Source organism: Diabrotica virgifera, chromosome 10 (genome assembly GCF_917563875.1).
Source record: "Diabrotica virgifera virgifera chromosome 10, PGI_DIABVI_V3a".
NCBI classification, from domain to species: Eukaryota; Metazoa; Arthropoda; class Insecta; order Coleoptera; family Chrysomelidae; genus Diabrotica; species Diabrotica virgifera.
Window position 1 is genome coordinate 104745463 of NC_065452.1, and position 20831 is coordinate 104766293.

A 20831-nucleotide genomic window follows, 5' to 3' on the forward strand; every position below is an offset into this window, starting at 1 on the left:
TAATATAAACATTAACATCATTATTTATATAGGGTGGCCAAAATAGTTTGTTTTGAATTGAATTAATTGGCGCAAAAAGAAGAGTATGCAATTTATTTAAGTCAAAATACATTCTATTGCTGTCAGAAGATAGGAAAAATGTTTATTTAGCAAACTCACATTGCTTTTCGCTTAAATTAAATGTTCACACTGCCAAGAGGCAGGTGGGAGGCTGTTGAAATTTAATTTAAGCGGAAAGAAATGTTTATTTTGTGATATAAACATTTTTTTCTATTTTGTCTATTTTCTGAAAGCAGTACAATGTATTTTGAATTAAATAAATTACATACATTCTTCTTTTTACGTCAATTAATTTAATTCAAAAATAATTTTTTTAGTTACCCTGTATAAATAATGATGTTAATGTATAATATACAATATTAGTGAATAGAGAATTGAACAGCCTTACCTACCACACGTCCCCTATTCTCATTTAAAAAATTTATCGATTACGTCATCACGCTCAGATGGATGACGTCACTAGTATGAAATATATGCCGAAAAATTGTATTTTAAAAATAAAAATCGACCTGTTTCGGGACTTTTCTCCAAAATGGTCCATTTTAGAGAAAATGAATTTATTCCATAATTTTGACCCTTTTTGTATATTTTATTTTATAATTTTGGCCTATTCCCAAAGAGATATTTTATAAAAGTTGAGATAAAACAAAATACATAGTTTCAGAACATTTAGGAATTTATTTAAAGTTAAAATGACCATAAAAAATTGTGGTTGTACCTACAGCAAAAGTTTAAGTGATCTGCTTCTATATTGTCAGGACCTGCGACTTAATCTTAAAACTTACACAACACTTCACCAGTACACACAAAAACAATAATCGTCGATTTGTCAGATATATATTATGTTTTCACAAATATTTAGTCATTTACTTTCAATCCACCTCACTCAAAACCAGTCATAGGTATAACCGCGATCTGCGGATGTTTCCGCTGGCCAGAAAACAGTGAAATATTTTCAAAAACGGCAAGACCAAAATAAACTACTTGAAATTTACTTACTCCGATAAGTGTTTAGAAAACAATAATATTTCGCTAGTCATAGTCGTAGCAAGAGCTTTGAGATGCTACGTGTTCTCGATACTACAATATGGACTTGAAAGCTGGACATTAAAGCAAGAACACATAAATAAGCTACAGTCATTTGAAATGTGGTGTTACAGAAGAATGCTTAGAATAGCATGGACACAGAGGAAAACGAACACGGAAGTACTGCGAGAAATGGGTAAAGAATGCGAAATAATAAACACAATAAAAATAAGAAAGTTACAATATCTGGGACACGTAATGAGGGGACCGCGATATGAAATGCTAAGACTGATAATACAGGGAAAGATAAGAGGCGGAAGGAGTATAGGAAGAAGGAGAGTGTCATGGTTAAAGAATTTAAGGGACTGGTTTAGATGCAGTTCTATGGAACTCTTTAGAGCAGCGGTGGATAGAGTAAAGATAGTGATGATGATATCCAACCTCCGATCAGGAGACGGCACTTGAAGAAGAAGAAGTCATAGTTAAAATTAGAAGCAATACATACCTCAAAAACAGGAGCAAAAAAGTCCGAGGGTACAACACCACCCTCAGAATTTTCAACTAAAAGTAGGCTATTTCTTATAAGCTCGCGGCCAAGTAATCAACGGTCAATTTCGAAAAAGCATATCATTTTAACAATTTGTTAATTATACCTACAATTTCCCAGAATTTTTAAAATGATCTTTTTTGAAAACGATTTCCGGTGTGGAAGTTGAAACGTCAAAACAAACGTAAAATGTAATTTTTATAACTATTGTTTAATCCCATATAAATACAATATTCAAAAATGAGGTAAAGTATTCTCTTTAATACTCGAAAGGAATTATGAAAAAACTTGCTTTGATAAATACGGAAAACATCTGACATAATAAACGTAAAAGCAATAAGAAAAATTATTTTTTTTTAATGTAGGTGTAAAGGAAACACTCAGAAACCATCAGTTAACATAATTACCAATAATAATGAAGTGTTAAAGGGGATGGGGAAAGACAAAGAGGTAGAAATAACGGTACAACAATACAATACTTTGGGCGTATAGTGCGGTGAAAGACACAGCATCCAACGACTTATCAATCAGGGAAAACTAATGGACAAAAGAAGTATCGGAAGAAAATTCAGAAATTTAAGGGAGTGGATTGTATGTATGTAGTGTCAGTCAACTCTTTGGAGTGGTGTTAGATTTAATTTTAGGTGTTTCAAAAATCAAAATAGACATGATAACCCAGTTTCGTAGATAAGATGGTATCTGCGAATTTAGTCCTTACTATTTTAAAGTTTTACCGTAAAATGATAACTCAAGTTTTACTATTAATATTTTAATATAAAAATTATTTCATGTGTAATTTTAGTATGTTAAAAATCATAAAAAACAAGGGGTGTCCGATATAATTTCGTCCAGACTATAATTAATTAATAATTAAAAATGACTTTTGTTTTATAAATAAAAAAAAATTCGGCCCGGGGCCATATTATTTTAAATTTTTTAGATCATTTGAAACAAAAATGGTCTTTTGTAATTTTTCTCTTAAGTTGATCGTTTTCGAGTTATAAACAATTTAAAACTAAAAAAAAAAACGAAAAATGAAGATTTTCAAGGCTCACAAACACAAGTAAAAAATATTATTTTTGTAATCATTAACTACTTAAATTCAAGTTCAAACCTTCTATCAGGTTTCGATAGAAGAATTTTTGGCATGTTTTATTCTAAAATTAACAACTAAAAAACAATGTTTTAAAATCAAATAGGTACAAAATACTTATCAAGAACTAATAGAATAAGGTTTGAATTTGAATTTAGGTACGTCGTAATTATTTGTTTTTGAGCCTTGAAAATCGTCATCTCCCGTTTTTTTTTTAATTTTAAATTGTTTATAACTCGAAAACGATCAAAAGAGAAAAATTATTTTGTTTCGAATGATCCAAAAAATCTAAAATAATATTTGCCCGGGCCGAAATTTTTTTAATTTATAAAAAAAGTTATTTTTTAATTATTAATTAATGGCGGAAAAAAGTTATATCTGGCAGCTCTTGTTTTTTATAATTTTTAACATACTAAATTACATATAAAATAATTTTTATCCATTAAACAGATCGGTGCAGGCCGACCTTTTATCGTATCTTAGACAATTACTAAAGTATTCAACATTGTGTTTTTGATCATTTTTCTAGAAAATGTTTGTCAGTTCTATTTGGAATAGTATTATTATTATTAGGTATATATTATATATGTTATTTTATAACTGTGGACTATTTTCTGTGGGATAATATCTGTGGAGATATTTAAAAACAGATACAAGAAATAGTTTCAGCACATACGAAATTTATTTAAAGTCAAAATGGCCATAAGAAAGTTGTGGTTGTACCTACAGCAAATGTTGCAGTGATCTGCTTCCTATATTGTCAGGATCTCCTCTCCAAATTTACACAACACTTCACCAGTACACAAAAAAACACTAATCGTCGATTTGTCAGTATTACGTTTTCACAAATATCTAGACATTAGTCATTTACTTTCAATACACCTCACTCAAAACCAGTCATAGGTATAACCGCGATCTGTGGATGTTTCCGCTAAACAGAAAACGGTGAAATATATTCAAAAACCGCAAGACCAAAATAAACTACTTGAAATTTGAAATATACTTACTAACTCCGGTAAGTGTTTAGAAAACAATATTCCGCTAGTCATAGTTAAAATTAGAAGTTTGAAAAAGTATTTGAAGTGTTATAAATTTACACCTCCTCGAACATTACCTAAAAACACTGACCAACGATACGATTACGAAATTTTTATCAATCTTATCTGACTCATCATAATGACTAGATTACTAGATCATTAAGAATACAGTATAAGTAAATACCGTATCATAACATCAGAATCTAACTTGGTAATACATTACATTATTTTTTATATCAGTGGAGAAAAATCATTTCAAAATAAGATATCCTGTAATTAAGCAGGCTTGATTCGAATATTAAGAAATCACCTTTTTAATGTTATTTCATCATAAATCCTGTGTTGAGTGAAAAATTACGACTCCGTGTACGAGGACCGTTCACTAGTACCAGTCTATCTGTGAAAAAATCAATGAATCCACGAAAAAATCTTAACAAATACAATTGACCGATATAATTACAAAAAACCCTTATTATTTTGCAATAATTTATAAATGTTAATAACTTTGTTTTAGTATAAAGTGTGCTAAATTCCAGACAGATCAAGATGAACCAATCAGTTTATAAATTATTCAATTTGCTTATACCCGAGAGGGATTATTTAAACCACTGTACTTGCCGAAACAGTCATTCTACAGGTATTTTGTAAGTAGCAATCGATTCTTTGAGGCTTCATTTGTAAAGGGTATTAAGGTATGTATAGATATGCGCGCCGCGCACTTCGCGCCGTGTGTACGCCGCGAGTTTGTGGCGCCGACAGAAGTTGGATCGTGGTGCGCCACTTGAAAACACGTACTAATCTAACGAACACGCCACAAAAGCGCAGTTCACTCACGGAGCGAAGTGCGCGGCGCGCATATCTATACGTACCTTTAAAACAACTTCGTAAAATTATTTTATTAAATTTGTTATTAAAAAACAGTTTGAACAGAGAACTGACTTTTTTGCTTACAAACATTTACGGCCGGTTTCACAAAGTAAAGTTAACTTGTGGTTAAGAGATAACCTCAAAATTACCCCAAAATATGCGTTTCAGTTTTATAATTGTTACCCTTCTGGGTATACCCATAAGGGTAACCCACTCTAACCTCTGGTTAAAAATTCTGTGAGTTAACCATACTTCGCCGTTGACCTGAAACTAAAACGCATATTTTGGGGTAACCTCTGGTTATCTCTTAACCACAAGTTAACTTTACTTTGTGAAACCGGCCGTTATAATAAGGCCCCGTTGACGTGACAAGCGCTTAACGCAAGTTTTGATAACGCGCGGCGCGATTACAACTACATACCAATGCCTAAACTCCAAAACCTCTCAACTGAAAATGTTCAGTTGTACTTTAGCGAAAGGCCACACACGCGATAATTTACGGCGCCGTAAGACCAGTAAACTTGACCAATTGTAGATGAAATAGGAGTTAGTCAACCAATGCCTCGTCAGGTTTACTGCTCTTCATCATCATCAATGGTGCTACAGCCCTATGAAAGAGCCACGACCTTCCGAAGTCTATTACGCCAGTCAGTCCTATCCATTGCCAACCATAGCCAGTTTGCTGCGCCTATTTTTCTCCTATCCTCATCTACACCATCCTTCCATCTGAGTTTTGGCCTACCCCTATTTCTACTTCCCACAGGTTGTGACATAAGGATTCTTCTGGAGGGTTGTTCTGCTGTGATCTTGCTAGATGCCCTGCCCATCTTAGTCTTCCTATTCTTATAAGAGATACTACATCTTTACCACCAAATTTTTGTTTATATCTGTGGTATACCTCGTAGTTGTACCTCCTCCTGCAAACACCATTTTCAGATACCACCGAATATTCCTCTCAGGATCCTTCGTTCAAATATACGCAGAAGGTTTTCATCTGCCTTGGAGATGGTCCATGCCTCTGATCCATATGTCAACACTGGTTGTATAAGGGTTTTGTATATGGTTATTTTTGTTTTTTGGCTTAAGTTTCTGCTTCTTATATGCCTACTCAGTCCAAAATAGCATTTGTTTGCTAGGATTACCCTTCGCTTGATTTCTTCTATGACGTTCTTCTATGACGTTCTCCTTGGTGATCAGAGAGCCTATAAGTATGTGAATTTGTCTACCACTTCAAAGGTAGAGTTATATTATCAACCGTGAATTGGTGACCGATGTTTCTGGCTCTATTGTTGGGTGTCGATGCCATCATCTTAGTTTTCTCCTCGTTTACTTGCAGGTTTATATTTTTGAGGCATTTGCATTTGAGAAGGTGGTATACATTTCTTCTAGCTTGCGTGTTGTGCGGGCAACTAGGTGCACGTCACCTGTATATGCCAAAATTTGGGATGATTTGTTAAAACTGTTTCCTCTGTTGTTTATTCGGGCATCTCTGACCGCCTTTTCCAGAGCTATGTTGAAGAGGAGACACGCCAGCGCATCTCCCTGCCGCAGCCCAGCATGCGTTTCAAACGCCTGTGATTGTTCGCGTTCGGCCTGTATTTCGACTTTGCAAACAACTTTACGCATTGTAGCCTTAACCAATCTTATTAGTTTATCAGGGATGTGGAATTCATCCATGGCTTCATACAATTTATTTCTTAGAACACTATCATAGGCCGATTTAAAATCTACGAAAAGATGGTATGTGTCGATATTGAATTCATTAGTATTTTCCAGTATTTGCCTTAGCACAAAGATCTGGTCTGTTGTTGATCGACCAGGCCTAAAACCACTTTGATATTCTCCAAGAAGCTCCTCTGAATGTGCACTTAGGTGACTATATAAGATACTCGAAAATATTTTGTAGGCTGTATTAAAGAGGGTTATTCCCCTATAGTTTCTACATTCCAATTGATCACCCTTTTTGTGTAGTGGGCAAACTATTCCAATACACCACTCTTCCGGGATTTGTTCCTCATTCCAGGCTCTCAGTATTATTTTATATATTAGATTAGCCAGAGTAGCACCTCCATATTTAATAAGTTCCCATACTTCTTGTGTTTTATTGCATCCCATACTTTTTGAATAATTGAGGGATGGAATTACTGCTCTTACGGCACCGTAAATTATCGCGTGTGTGGCCTTTCGCTTATGGACAAAAAATATTTATAGTAGTAAATTGACGAAGAAAATCTATATCTTTTTTGTTTTATTAAGGTCTTAATTTCATGCACAATGCATTAAAAAAAGGTTGCAGGAGTTCTGATACATAAAAAAAGACCAAAATATGAAAAACGGACAAAAACAGTTGAGAGGTTTTGGAGTTTAGGTATCGAATATACATTTTATTTGAGGCGTTCACGCGTTTAGCGAGCGTTAATAAAATGTATGTAAAATTTATTGAGTTGTTATCGCACCATATCAAACGCGAGTTAAGCGCTTTTCATGTGAACGGAGCCTAACTTTGGACATTTCTTATGTGACATGCTTGCAGGTTCAATGAAAAGCTGGTGAAAAAACACTTTCCAAAAAAAAACACAACCTTCTGTGACCAAGAGAAAACAAGATCTTACCATTTTGTTCTAAAAATCATATTTCCATTGTTTATTAACATTAAAAGCCGAAAATTGAACGAATTCTAAACGAAGATCTAAATTTTATGATCCAACTTATAGATGGCATATACATATACAGTGAAGGAGTACAAAGTTATTACCCGTTAAAGTGATGGTACTCGTAAAATACCGCCACAGAAAAGTGGAGGGGAGAACTGTCCGAGCTCCGTTAGTACACTTTAATAACTCATTAATTGCTATAATTTGCAAAACATTGGTAACATTTATAAATTACTGCAAAAATAATGGCTTTTTGCAATTATCCTGGTCAATTGTTTATGTATTTTAATTAGGAAACTCTCAAAATCAAAGAACTTTTTATTATCTAAGTATAACTTTTATTTGAACCATTATATTTTAAAATGTATAAGAAACGTTTTATAGGCAAAGATGTTTTCACTTTTTAAGACTGTTTAAAAAAACAAAGCAAAATCAACTGTACGTCTTCCGTTATGTTTAAGGGGTTGAACAAATATAAAAAAAAATTCCATTTTTTTATAATTTTTTCCAATTATTGCTATTTTTTAAACAATAAACATTACATTTTCAATTTCTAGCTAGTCAAATATTATGAAAATTGAACAATTAAACTTTTATTCTGTATAATTTTTTCTGTAGGAGCAATATCTCTTGAGTTATAGGCATAGGCGAAAATATGGAAGCAAAAAGTAAAAATTTTCGATTTTTTTTCAGATTTTGTTAAATAAAAAATTAAGCGCGATATGCGATTGGCGTATATCATGATTATTAATACAATGTACAGGGTTATTCACTAGATTTTGACCTGTAAACTGCTTTATTTACAGAATTAGAAAAAAATGTAAAATACAAAAGTTACACGATTTTTTATGTAGTTTTCGAAAATGATAGTAGAAAAACAAATAAGGTGCAAACACAATGGCCACAGATGTTAACTTTGTTAATTTAAATGGAACACCCTGTATATGGTTACATGTTTGAATAGAACGTTCTGTAACGAACATTTCGTTCTCGAATAAGCGTAAAAACATATCCCGTATCTTAGCCTGGACTCCACGAGTGCATAATATATCGTAATTAGCTGATTTTCCGTCAAAACATATTTTAAATTTCTCATTAGATAGTCCAGGGCGCTTCTGTTTTGAGATGGACGTTGAGAGGTGACTCAAATTTTTTTGCACAAATTGCTTGAAAATAAATCAAATAATAATATTTGAGTTATCCTCCCTCTCAAAAAGGTCCGGAACATTGTTTAAATAATCAAAATGTCAAAAATTGAAGGAAAAATTCGATTTTTTTCTTTGTTTTTTGATTATAACTTTAAAAGTGTTCATTTCCGAGAAAAGTTGTACTGACATAAAAGTTGGGTAATTAAATTTCCTACAATATAGAATCGGTTAAAAATTTAAAAAAATAGTCACCCTAGTTGCAAAATAGCAATAATTGCGAAAAAACCATACAAAAACAAGTATTCGCATTTTACGTTTTTCAACCATTTATGCTACACTTAGGACCTTCATATTTCACCCAGAAAGACTTTATGATACAGTAAAACAATACTGTAAATTTCATTAAAATCGGTTCAATAGATTTTGCAAAATAAATTTTGCAATCCAGCTTTCGCAAAAAAAATTCATTTTTTCAAAATGTTACAGGACTGAAAATAAAGCAGATAGCAACTTGAATTTTTTTTTGCTTATAGAAGTGTACTGTACCTTTTATTTGAAATTTTCAAAATTAAAATCGATTAATTACCACGGCGTCAGAAAATTTTTGAAATAAACATTAATTTTTGGTGCTACGCGCAGGACAGGGGTGTTCGATTCACACAAGTTGATTTCCACCAAAATTTCTTCCAATCTTTATCTAATATATTATTTTCTTACTCTATATTTTGTTGTATTTTAATATTTTAATTCCACAAAAATCAAACTAATTTTATTATTGTTTGTGAAATATTGTTTAAACAATTGCATACGTTTAAAAATAATAAACTTTTATTATTTAAGTTAAGATATATTAACAAAGAAAGTTTTTGTTAATAAAAGTGTTATTTCAAATGATACAGTATGTGTTTTTATTTTGCAATAAACAATGTATTTATTTATATCGAAATGTAATAAAAATTAAAATGTATCAATCATTATCAAATGTCATTGGAATGCCCAATCAAAACAAACTATCCGCTGTCCTGCGCGTAGCACCAATAATTAATGCTTATTTAAAAAAATTCCTGACGCCGTGGTGTTAATCGATTTTATTTTGCAAAATTGGAAATGAAAGGTACACTACACTTCTATACGCAAAAAAATTTTCAACTTGCTATCCTGCTTTATTTTCAGTCCTGTAACATTTTGAAAAAATGATTTTTTTTTACGAAAGCTGGATTGCAGAATTTATTTTGCAAAATCTATTGAACCGATCTTAATGAAATATACAGTATTGTTTTACTGTATCATATAGTTTTTCACGGTGAAATATGAAGGTCTTAAGTGTAGCATAAATGGTTGAAAAACGTATAATGCGAATACTTGTTTTTGTATGTTTTTTTCACAATTATTGCTATTTTGCAACAAGGGTGACTATTTTTTAAATTTTTAGCCAATTCTATATTGTAGGAAATTTATTTACGCAACTTTTATATCAGTACAACTTTTCTCGAAAATGAATACTTTTAAAGTTATAATCAAAAAACCAAGAAAAAAATCGAATTTTTCCTTAATTTTTTGACATTTTGATTATTTAAACAATGTTCCGGACCTTTATGAGAGTTTGAGAGGGAGGATAACTCAAATATTAATATTTGATTTATTTTCAAGCAATTTCTGCAAAAAAATTTGAGTCACCTCTCAACGTCCAAATGTACTAATATTTTTACAGATGCGCCCTGGTCTATTAATGGAACTCAACTTCGAAACAACCGCTCCACAATGCAACTGTGGTAGAGTATGACAGTGATAGGAATATCATGACAACAATGTTATTTTTTGACAGTTTATAATATTTAATTAGAATGGGTTACACGGAAGCTCACATTTGAATTTGAATATAGTAAGCCCTCGTTAAAGTCTGCTGCGTTTGATTATAGAGACAAAATTAAAAGGTAAAAGGGATGTAGGAAGAAGACAAACCTACTGTCACGAAATCTAACGGAATGGTTTAGTCTGAGCTCTAACCAACTATTTAGAGCTGCTGTAAGTAAAATAAGAATTGCCAAGTTGATATCCAACCTTGGATAGAAGATGGAACATGCTTGAAAGTTCGATTTCAAGGACTTGCCTTGATCAGCTTTAAATGAAAGCATTGCTAGCTTAGAATATCATTGGAATACGTATCTTGTGCAAACGCGAGAATATACTGAAAATGTTTTGCCAAAAAAAACTCGATTTTTTACATCACAATCAATGTCTTGCATAATTGTAATAGATGTTTCATTTCTCAGCGCAGCCTTAAATTTAGACAAAAAGTATAAATAAACCATTATTGAGTAATGTTTATTTTCCAAATAAATTCCTTACACAATTTGACAATGAAGCACCAACAAAAAAATTCAAGCTATCAAAACCAAAATAGATTTATGACCTGATCGGTTTTCACAATAGTTTGATAACCTCCTCAACACCTTGGTGGTTATACACTCCTACACAGTTTCTTTAATAATCTTTTTTGAAGACGTCAAATTTTTAGGTAAAAATGTAATTCTCATTTCATACAACCTGTGGCTGTTTCAGAGCCTAATCAAATGTCTTGTGAGTAACTAGACGAATCCTTTATGAAGTATAGTCCTACAACCTATCTAAGAGTAATGAGTCTCTTAGATAGGTTATTAATAAAGGGCGGATTATATGTATGAAAATATGTTCATATATATGTAAAGATTTTTTAAAATATATGAAAGCATTCGTCGAAAATATGTAATAAATAAATTAAAGCAATAATTATATAAAATGAGTTAAAAACAAATAACATTAATACTCAGCAACTTTATCTTTACATATGTTTCTAGGGTAAAGGTTTATCTTTTATCAGAAAACATGTTGTGTTTTTACATAAAGAGAAGCTTCGCTCCACATCTACTGAGGTAATAGGGGCATAATTAATTGTTTCAACAGGTTTCCATCAATAAACGTTTCTATATGGCCTCTAAAAATGTATGACACATTCTGAATAATTTTGAAGCCTTTATTATTTTCTAAAACCTGCTTAACCTTCGGATGACCAAGCGGGGGAAATTGTGACCCCAGCGTATGTTTTTCGTTAATAAATCCAAAAGTATTTTCAATTTTTAACTCATTATTTTTTTATTTGACTTTAATATCAATCTAGATATCCTCATATTTTGAAATAAAAAAAATCCCTATATTTTACGAATAAAAAATATATTCTGAAGTTGATGTTTAGTAAAATACCGTCTATTTTGTGTAATTCCAAGTAGTTTTACGCTATTGACGTCAACTTTGCAAAGTAACAAGACACATACTCAACATACACACTACACATGATACTAATACTCATGTTGTGACTGGCTGAATGACATAAAGTCCATGCCATAAAAAAATAAAAAAAAAAATAAAAAAAAAATTAAAAAAAAAACTTCATTTTTTTGTTAATTGTCATTTTTTGACATTTTTGATCTGGGGTCATTTTTCCCCCCCTTGGTCATCCGTGTAACAAAAAAAGGTTGGTCATCGGAAGGTTAAACTTCCCCAAAACTTTTGTACCAATGTCGCCTTTTACTTTTTGGCATTCCTTCTGAAAATTTTCAATTAGTTTCACAGAATCAAGTAGAAGTTGCGACTTCTTTTCTAGTAACGAAATTGGTTCCAGGATAAAACTATAATTCGTATTAATAAATATCAGACTTTTATGCACCTCCTTATTATCGAAAACTGCTTTTGATGATATGACAGCCTGTGAAGAGTCTGATATGTCGTTTTTTACGTTCTTTTTTCATAAATTTCAGCGTAAAAAATAGCTGCACTTAACCAAGTCTTCCATCGAGTAAATACAGGTTGGGGGGTAGCGGTACGTCGCGAAGCCTCTCTTTGTATAATTGAACTCGCAAAGGAGCCTTTCGTTCACAAGAGGAAATCGGGCTCTGATAATCTGTGCAACTCATGTTAACTCCATGAGCTAAACAAATAATATGAAAAAGATTCTGATAAAATATTTTTAAATTTTGCCCCACTTTAACCATAATGGGGCAGCATCCGATAAGAAAATCACAAATTTATTTAATGGAATGGCATCTGGCAAAAAGAAGTTTGTCAAAGTGTCTTGAATGCATCGTGTAACGGTCAAATTCTTCAAGTTGTTTTGAAGATATTAAAAATGAGTTTCATGAACCATGTTCCTCTAGTGCGCCAATTAGCAGATGAATGATATAATATCTTCTGCAGGCATCTGTAGTTTTGTCCAAAATAACATAAAAGTAATTATCACGTATGACCCCCCGTCTTTGGATCATTGTTGATTTATATAAATATAGAGTCGACACTTGATTTCCTCAACGTGGATTCATCCGGGACATTAAACTTTTAAACATAAAACGATTTTAGACGTTATTCAATTTTTTTAATGGAATGTTAGAGGCAACCATTGCCTTGCACAGATCTTCAGCGTTTGCCATCGGATCGGCCACGATTCGTTTCGGGAGCTGTAAGTCTATCAAATTATAAATGAAAAATAAGTAATAGACCATTTTATGAATTTTTATGGTTAATGCCAGGCCCCACATCCAAGTCGGTCAACTCAATTTGCGGAAATTAAGAATTGTTAAGAGGTCAGGTAAATAGTACATAGAAATAAACGGACAGGCCCTGCATAATTACATCTTAATGGTAGAGTAAAGTGACGAAAATATGTAAATATATTTATTTACCACTAAGATATGCACTTTTTTCAAAAAATCTATGAATATGTAATATATGTAAAAATATGTAACTTACATATAATCCGCGCCCTAGTTATTAAGCCCAGCGCGGTGCTATTGTTCTAGGTGTGAAATTCCATAACAAGGGATTTACCTGTTTTATGGAATGACCCCTTGTTTATATAAGTTTCGAACAATAGCACCTCGCTGAGCTGAACATTAATGGGTCTCTTAGATAGATTGTAGAACTATACGAAATGAAAATGGATTTTTACAATTTAAAGTCTCAATATTTTAAGCTTCCCCAAATATAATTAAGGCCTTCTCTGTATAAAAATAGCCCAGTATAACATGTACAAACCTAGTGGTTTGAAGTATTTGTTGTAATTCATAGACTGTGACGCAATACAAAAAAGTCCATTGTGTCGGTTATCCTTTTTGTTATTCACATTCTTTCACTTTAATGTACGAGTAAATCGGTAAACATTATAATACCTACGACGTAATATTGAGAAGAATTTTTGTTATAAACAATTTTATGGTTTTATATTTATTTACTTTTCAACGCCCAATTTTAGACCATTAAAAATAATTAACAATAAAAATAAAAAAATGTTACAACCTACCCATTGTTTTAAAACCCACTAAAAATATATATAAACTTGCTTATACAATCAGTATTGCTGATGAAAAAATTCTTACGAAAGATTTGTTGGTTGGGGTCAGATTGAAAATGCCTACTTAACACCTTTTTGGGAACGCAAAATAGAAATTAAAGGACGATATTAATGACGATGCTTGTTATATAACAATCGAAAAATTATTTTACAAATGTTTATATATATTTGCAAAAATTCTAGAAATTTACTTTCAAAAAATAACTGAAACATACTAACAAGCTTATAACCCAAGGATGATACTAAAGATGAGAAATTGGATCTCGGACTTCCGGTTTTAGAGTTGCAACCGGAATTTTTGTCCATCCGTCCTCTTTCATTCTTGCAACATGTCCCGCCTATCTCCATTACTTGTTAGATTTGGCGTAAATAATAATATAATCTGCATAAATACTAGCTCTAACTAGGAGCTCTAATTACATATTATGATGCTACTAAAAGCAATTAAAAATAGGGTTGGGCTTAAAATGGATCCTTGAGGGATTCCATTATCTAGCATTTTTGGAAAACTTATGATTCCACTTATTCTGAATGCAAGCATGTACCTTCAGTTCCATAATTATTGTTGCTAATATAGAATTCTTCCATATTTTAGATATGTCTACCTTGTTTAATTTTATGTATTGATACTGCACCTACATGTGGCCTAGTCTTATTTCGTCGAATGCAAAATTTTATGATAATGGAATGGTATTTTTAGTTTAGAATTATTAGAATATTGTAATAAAACTGAAATCAAATTATAGAAAGGTATTTTTAGTTTAGAATTATTGGAATATTGTAATAAAACTGAAATATCGATTATAATAAAATTGTTAATGACACAGTGCTGTGAATGCTACTAATTTAAGAATCCATCCCTACTATTTTGACGAATGGCGTGACCTTCAAATTTTCATTTAATTTGACCTCTAATATAAATATCTCATTTTTGTCATACGTATATCTAATTCAATCATTGATTTATCGATATATGACTTTATGTCTATAGTCCAGAGAAATAAGGTTTTTGTCGGGACACTTGAGCAGCCAGGTTGCAAATGGATTTTTTGGGTACTATTTACCTAATACATTATAAATACAAAAATGCCCGTCACAGTTCGGACGAGAAACTTAGTTATTAACAAATAAGGGTCAAAAATGGCAGTTTTTTCGTTTAAATCGCTACAGGTAAAAATAGGGTAATTAAATATCTTATTTATAATATTCTTCTTTTTGTAGATGAGCCAAGGTTTAAAATGGCACTTTTTGAATTTTGGTCCGATCCTTTTTTGTTTCGGAAATTTCAAAACCAAAAAATGTGCTATAACTTTTGCGAAAGTGGCCTTAAGATTTTCATATTTCACGAAAAGTTGAGTCAAACATTCCATATAACGCACAAAAATTTTTAAGACGATTCGTTAATTAGTTTAAATTGTATTCAATTTGTTTATCGCAAAGGGCTTTTTTTCGCAATGTTATTGTTCACAAAATAATAATGACATAGCAATTCTGTGGAAACAACATGCAAGAATAATAGTTATATTTTTAAAGTATTGAAAAAAATCATTAAAAAGTCGTTTTTATCACTCCGAAAAAAGTTTAGTAAAATAGAGTCATTTTTGGCTTCTAAACAATTTGAATAACTTTGTTTATATTGACTATAGAGTAAATCTACTTTAGGAGTTCAAAAGCTGGTATTTTTACACGAATTTTCAAAAAAAAACTTTTTGTCTAGGTTAATTAGGTTCAAAGTTAGCCACTTTTATTTTTTAATTCGCAGTTACTTCTACATTAAATTCTCCTGTAACAGTGTTAGTTACCATACTACTCCGAAACGGCTTGGCCGATTTTTATAAAATTTTACACGTTTATCCTGTAGGACGTTGAAGAGGTTTTAATCTATTTTTTATACCCATAAGTTATAAGGGGGGTTGCCCCCTGATATTTTTTTTGGACAAAATTATCTACCTTAATTTTATATGATGTAGAATTAAAAAATACATACAACCCTTAATTTTCACTCTTCTATCACCAACCCCTATTTGTTAATAGCCATCTATATATTTACATCTATAAAATTCTCCTGTCACAGTGTTAGTTTCCATACTCCTCCGAGACCGATTTTTATGAAATTATATATGTATATTCGGTAGGTCTTAGAATCGGTCGTAATCTATTTTTCATATCCCTGAGTGATAAGGGGAGTTCCCCCTAACATTTTGTAATTTTAGGTGGGGTTGTGTGTACATAACGTACTCTATAAGACTACGAGTACATACAAATTAAAAAAAAATGATCAAAATCCATCAACAAGTTCCAGCGATATTAATCGCAGCATAAGTTTGCAGAATCAGTTTCATTTTTTGAGTGCACGTATTTTAGTAATTCCCCTCCACCGACCACGAATTAATTCCGTTGGGACGCCATTTTTAACGCTTTATTAACCACTCTGTTGAGGTTCAAAATTTACTCAAACTATTACACATAACCTATATATCTTCAACTTCAAAATGGCTCTAGTTAGGTTGCTTAATTGTTATAAACAAAGTAGCCGTTAATTAAATAAAAAAGTGGCTAACTTTGACCGTAATTAACCTAGGCGAAAAGTGTTTCTTTGAAAATTCGTATAAAAATACCAGTTTTTCAAATTCCATCGTACTTTTAGCCTACAGTCAACATTAACAAAGTTATAAGCCAAACATGACTCTATTTTAGTAAAATGTTTTCTGAGTGATAAAAATGACTTTTTGATGATTTTTTTAAATGCTTTGAAAATATATGACTATTCTTCTTTCATGTTGTTTTCACAGAATTGCTGTATCATTATTATTTTCTGAACAATAACATTGCAAAAAAAGCACCTTGGGATAAACAAATTAAATAAAATTTAAACTAATTGACGCATCGTCTTAAAATTTTTTGTGCATTGTATGGACTGTTTGACTCAACTTTTCATGCAATATGGAAGTCCTAAATTCATTTTCGCAAAAGTTATAGCAAATTTTTTATTTTCGAAATTTTAGTTTTATTTTGCAATATCCGAAGCAACAAATACTCGGACCAAAATTCAAAAAGCGCTATTTTAAAACTTGGCTCATCTCCTAAAAGAAAAATATTATAAATAAGACATTTAATTACCCTATTTTTACCTGTAGCGATTTAAATGAAAAAACTCTCATTTTTGACTCTTATTTGTTAATAACTAAATTTCTCGTCCAAACTGTGACGGGCATTTTTGTATTTATAATGTATTAGGTATATAGTACCCAAAAACCCATTTGCAACCTGGCTGCTCAAGTGTCCCGAACATGGTATATTTTTGCCTTATTTCCCTGGTGTACTATTCTTGTTTTAACATACGGGTATCGGTATCTTTTTTTAACTAATGTACACTAGCAGAAATACCAGGGAAATTCAAAATTTGAGATATTCTATAGTTGTATTTTAAATAAAATATTAGAACCTATATTTACAAAGCTCTAAAAATAACTGTACAAAATCAAATAGAAAGGACTCATGTATGTTTACCAAATTTTTTTATATTTTCCGTAGACTAGACCCTATCTTATCTTAAACATACTTTTTATAAACAAGCGATGCATACATAATATTTAACTCAAATAGAACAAAGCTAAAATAAATATATGATAATATGTAATTATAGATATAATATAACCAAGTTCAATGTTAGGAACGCCAAGGTCTAGCGAATGTGTATTCCATGGAGTTACTAGACGCACCCAACTATTCAGTCATTCAAAAATCTTGATTTTTATAATATATTTATAATCTACACCTACACTTTCCAGTGGCTTTGCTTTAGCAATACATGTTTGTCTGATACTTTAAACTAGTAAACTGTAAACAGTAACAAACTATTATATTATTATACACTAAGCGTCAAAATTATCGCATCACCTTAAAAATGGGACATTTTTAATGTCTCATATTTCCTAAACCTGTTGTTCGATTTTAGTGATGTTTTTAATATGTTATAGCTTTATTCTTCAAGAATATCGATGTAATAATATTGTTGCTAAACAGATAAGTGTCATTGTATACCGGGTGTAACAATGATAGTGTGTTTTTTCCTCAAAGTTTGGAACACCCTGTGGAATATTCTAGCGTATATAAAATATTGAAATTAAAACTCAACTGTAACCTTAGGCCATCTAAACATTTTGCTTTTTGATTCATTCGCTTATGTTGGATAATAAAAAAGTTAGGTACTTTAACAACTAGCAACGTTCTTCATCAATAAGTGTTTCTAAATAAGTGCGACAAACTTTAAGGGATAATTCTGCATGAAAAAATTAAGACCGTTTACTTTATAAACATGTGTCCGCAAATGCTTCGTTTCCGAGATACGGGATGTTGAATTTTTCTTACAAACTGACGATTTATTTATTGCTCTAAAACCGGTTGAGATATGCAAATGAAATTTGGTAGGTTTTAAGAGGTAGTTATTGCGCATTTTTGACGTACAATTAAGAATTTTATATTCACCATTGGCGTGCATACGGGACATATTACCCGGTCACATTACCCGTATGCACGCCAATGGTGAGTATAAAATTCTTAATTGTATGCCAAAAAATGCGCAATAACTACCTCTTAAAACCTATCCAATTTCATTTGCATATCTCAATCGGTTTTAGAGCAATAAATAAATCGTCAGTTTGTAGAAAAAATTCAACATCCCGTATCTCGGAACGAAGCTTTTGCGGACATATGTGTATAAAGCAAACTGTCATTATTTTTTCATGCAGAATTACCCCTTAAAGTTTCTCGCACTTATTTAGAAACACCCTGTATTGATGAAGAACGTTGCTAGTTGTTAAAGTACCTAACTTTTTTATTAGCCAACATAAGCGAATGAATCAAAAAGCAAAATGTTTAGATGGCCTAAGGTTAAGTTAGGTTTTAATTTCAATATTTTATATACGCTAGAATATTCTACAGGGTGTTCCAAACTTTGAGGAAAAAACACACTATCGTTGTTACACCCGGTATACAATGACACTTATCTGTTTAGCAACAATATTATTACATCGATATTCTTGAAGAATAAAGCAATAAAAGCTATAAATCGAACAACAGGTTTAGGAAATATGAGACATTAAAAATGTCCCATTTTTAAGGCGATGCGAGACTTTTTTGGCGGAGTGTATTTACCACTTTCGTTCAAGCAAATTGTTTTGTGTGCTGAAAAATATTATCGTGTCTAGTAGATTTAACCTTTAAGACTGAAAATCACATATACGAGTAATATTGAGTTAATTTAAATCAAGAATTTTGATATTATTACTGTAATCAGTGAGGAAAACAACGCTCTTTAACATTTATATCTAGTTATAATTATTGTACAAACTTCTCTGACACTTCTATCGTTATCTCTCAAAAGATTTATAGTTTCTTTCCAACAATCTTGCAGCCGTGACACTTTCTTTTTTACTTTTTAAATTACTAACAATTATTATTCATAAAGCCAGAAATACACTTAGGACCTTTTGCCTATCAGGCTATCAGTAAAAAGTAAAACATTTTGAACAGATTTGGAGGAAGATCATAGCATTTAGGAAAAAATAAATTGATTTTTAAATACAGCACCTAGAGATTTTTAAATACAGCAACTTTTTGCATTGTGTTCAGGATGAGGTCAGGAAAAACGCCTTCAATAGAAAAATGGGCGGAAATTGATAATTGCATTTTAAAGTGCATACATTGCATCCAAAATTGCATGAACATGTCAAAATCAGTTTATTAAGGGCCAGATTTTGTTACTCGGGGGTTTTTGGGGTCGCTGAATACGAATATGCCATCAAAATCGACTCCAGGTGCTCCAGGATCACTGCTAAGGCACGTCATCTAGAGACTCGAGGGCTTCCGGCACTAAATTGATGCAATTGAAACAGATTACTCGGGAGTTTTTGGGGTCGCTGAACAGAATCGACCGCCGGGCACCTGATACCCAAAAATATTCGAAACTTCAAAAGATGACTTGACTTAGCAGTGACAGCGGGCACCAGTTCCTGAGGGGGTCTATCTATTGAGTTAGAAAATATCGATTAAACTATCAGAACAAAAAATAATCGTCGCGAATGTGTTAAAATCGGTGATGAAATCATTAATAACATCAGATACGCAGATGTCACCGTCATAATGGCAGAGAGTCCGGAAGACCTTCAAACCCTGTTGAACGCTGTAAACAACGAATGTATTGTAAAGGGCTTAACAATCAACGCAAAGAAAACAAAGCGGATGGTGGTCGGAAAAATTAATATAGAAGACTCAGTACTAAAATTAGATAACAAAATCCTGGAAAGGTTGGAACACTTAAGATATCTGGGTAGCTGTATTGACTGCAGGGTTGAAAGTGATGAGGAAATTTCAAAGAGAATAGAACTTGCACGAAAAAGCTTTATTAGCTAGCGTTCTGTATTGTGCCCAGTAGCGTACTGATAGATCCGCAGGCCCTGGTTCCAGTTGGGATGCGGGCCCCCCGCCTAATAAAAATACACATTGTATATCAAAAGTTTTTAATAAACATTAAATATAAATAATCATATATTTATAAAAACTCAAACTAATTTAAAACAAATTGGCCATCTTAGTTGGCCACTGAACTTCAATATGTGAGGTTTTAATCCTCAAATTCCAACCACGTGGGAAGAGTCCTGTGTTGCCCTGGGTAATATCCAGGTATATTTGCAACATCATTGAGTATTTTTATTAATATGTAGTATAACACAACAACTGTAAACATTTAAAGATTTTTCATTCAAAACATTTTGGTGGCTCAGGCATGCTATTTTTTGGCTTTTAGTAACACTGATGATTGATTTCTTAATCCGAAAACGTTCTGTGATTTAATGTAACCCTTATTTAGGGAATTTTAAATATACTTTTTACAAAGGATCTCGTATTTTTATTTTTAAAAGATTTAACCGCAGAATGAAAGATTACGTTATTGCCGAGGGCCTGAAAGTCCCTGAAAACTTATTTAATTGTTATTTTAATAAGTTACAGGGGTGAAA

The 20831-nt window shown here is 31.8% G+C and overlaps 1 protein-coding gene across 3 annotated transcripts in view; it reads right to left on the reverse strand.

Moving 5' to 3' along the window:
- Window positions 1–20831, reverse strand: part of LOC114333446 (uncharacterized) — a 346961-nt gene that overhangs the window by 208833 nt on the left and 117297 nt on the right. The window contains exon 1 of one of the 3 annotated variants that reach the window (XM_028283319.2): window positions 3454–3834. The exons of the other annotated variants lie outside the window; for them this stretch is intronic. The gene's annotated coding sequence lies outside the window, so the exon portion shown is untranslated. Of the gene's footprint in view, window positions 1–3453; window positions 3835–20831 lie in introns of those variants that run through there. 3 annotated transcript variants of the gene reach the window in all.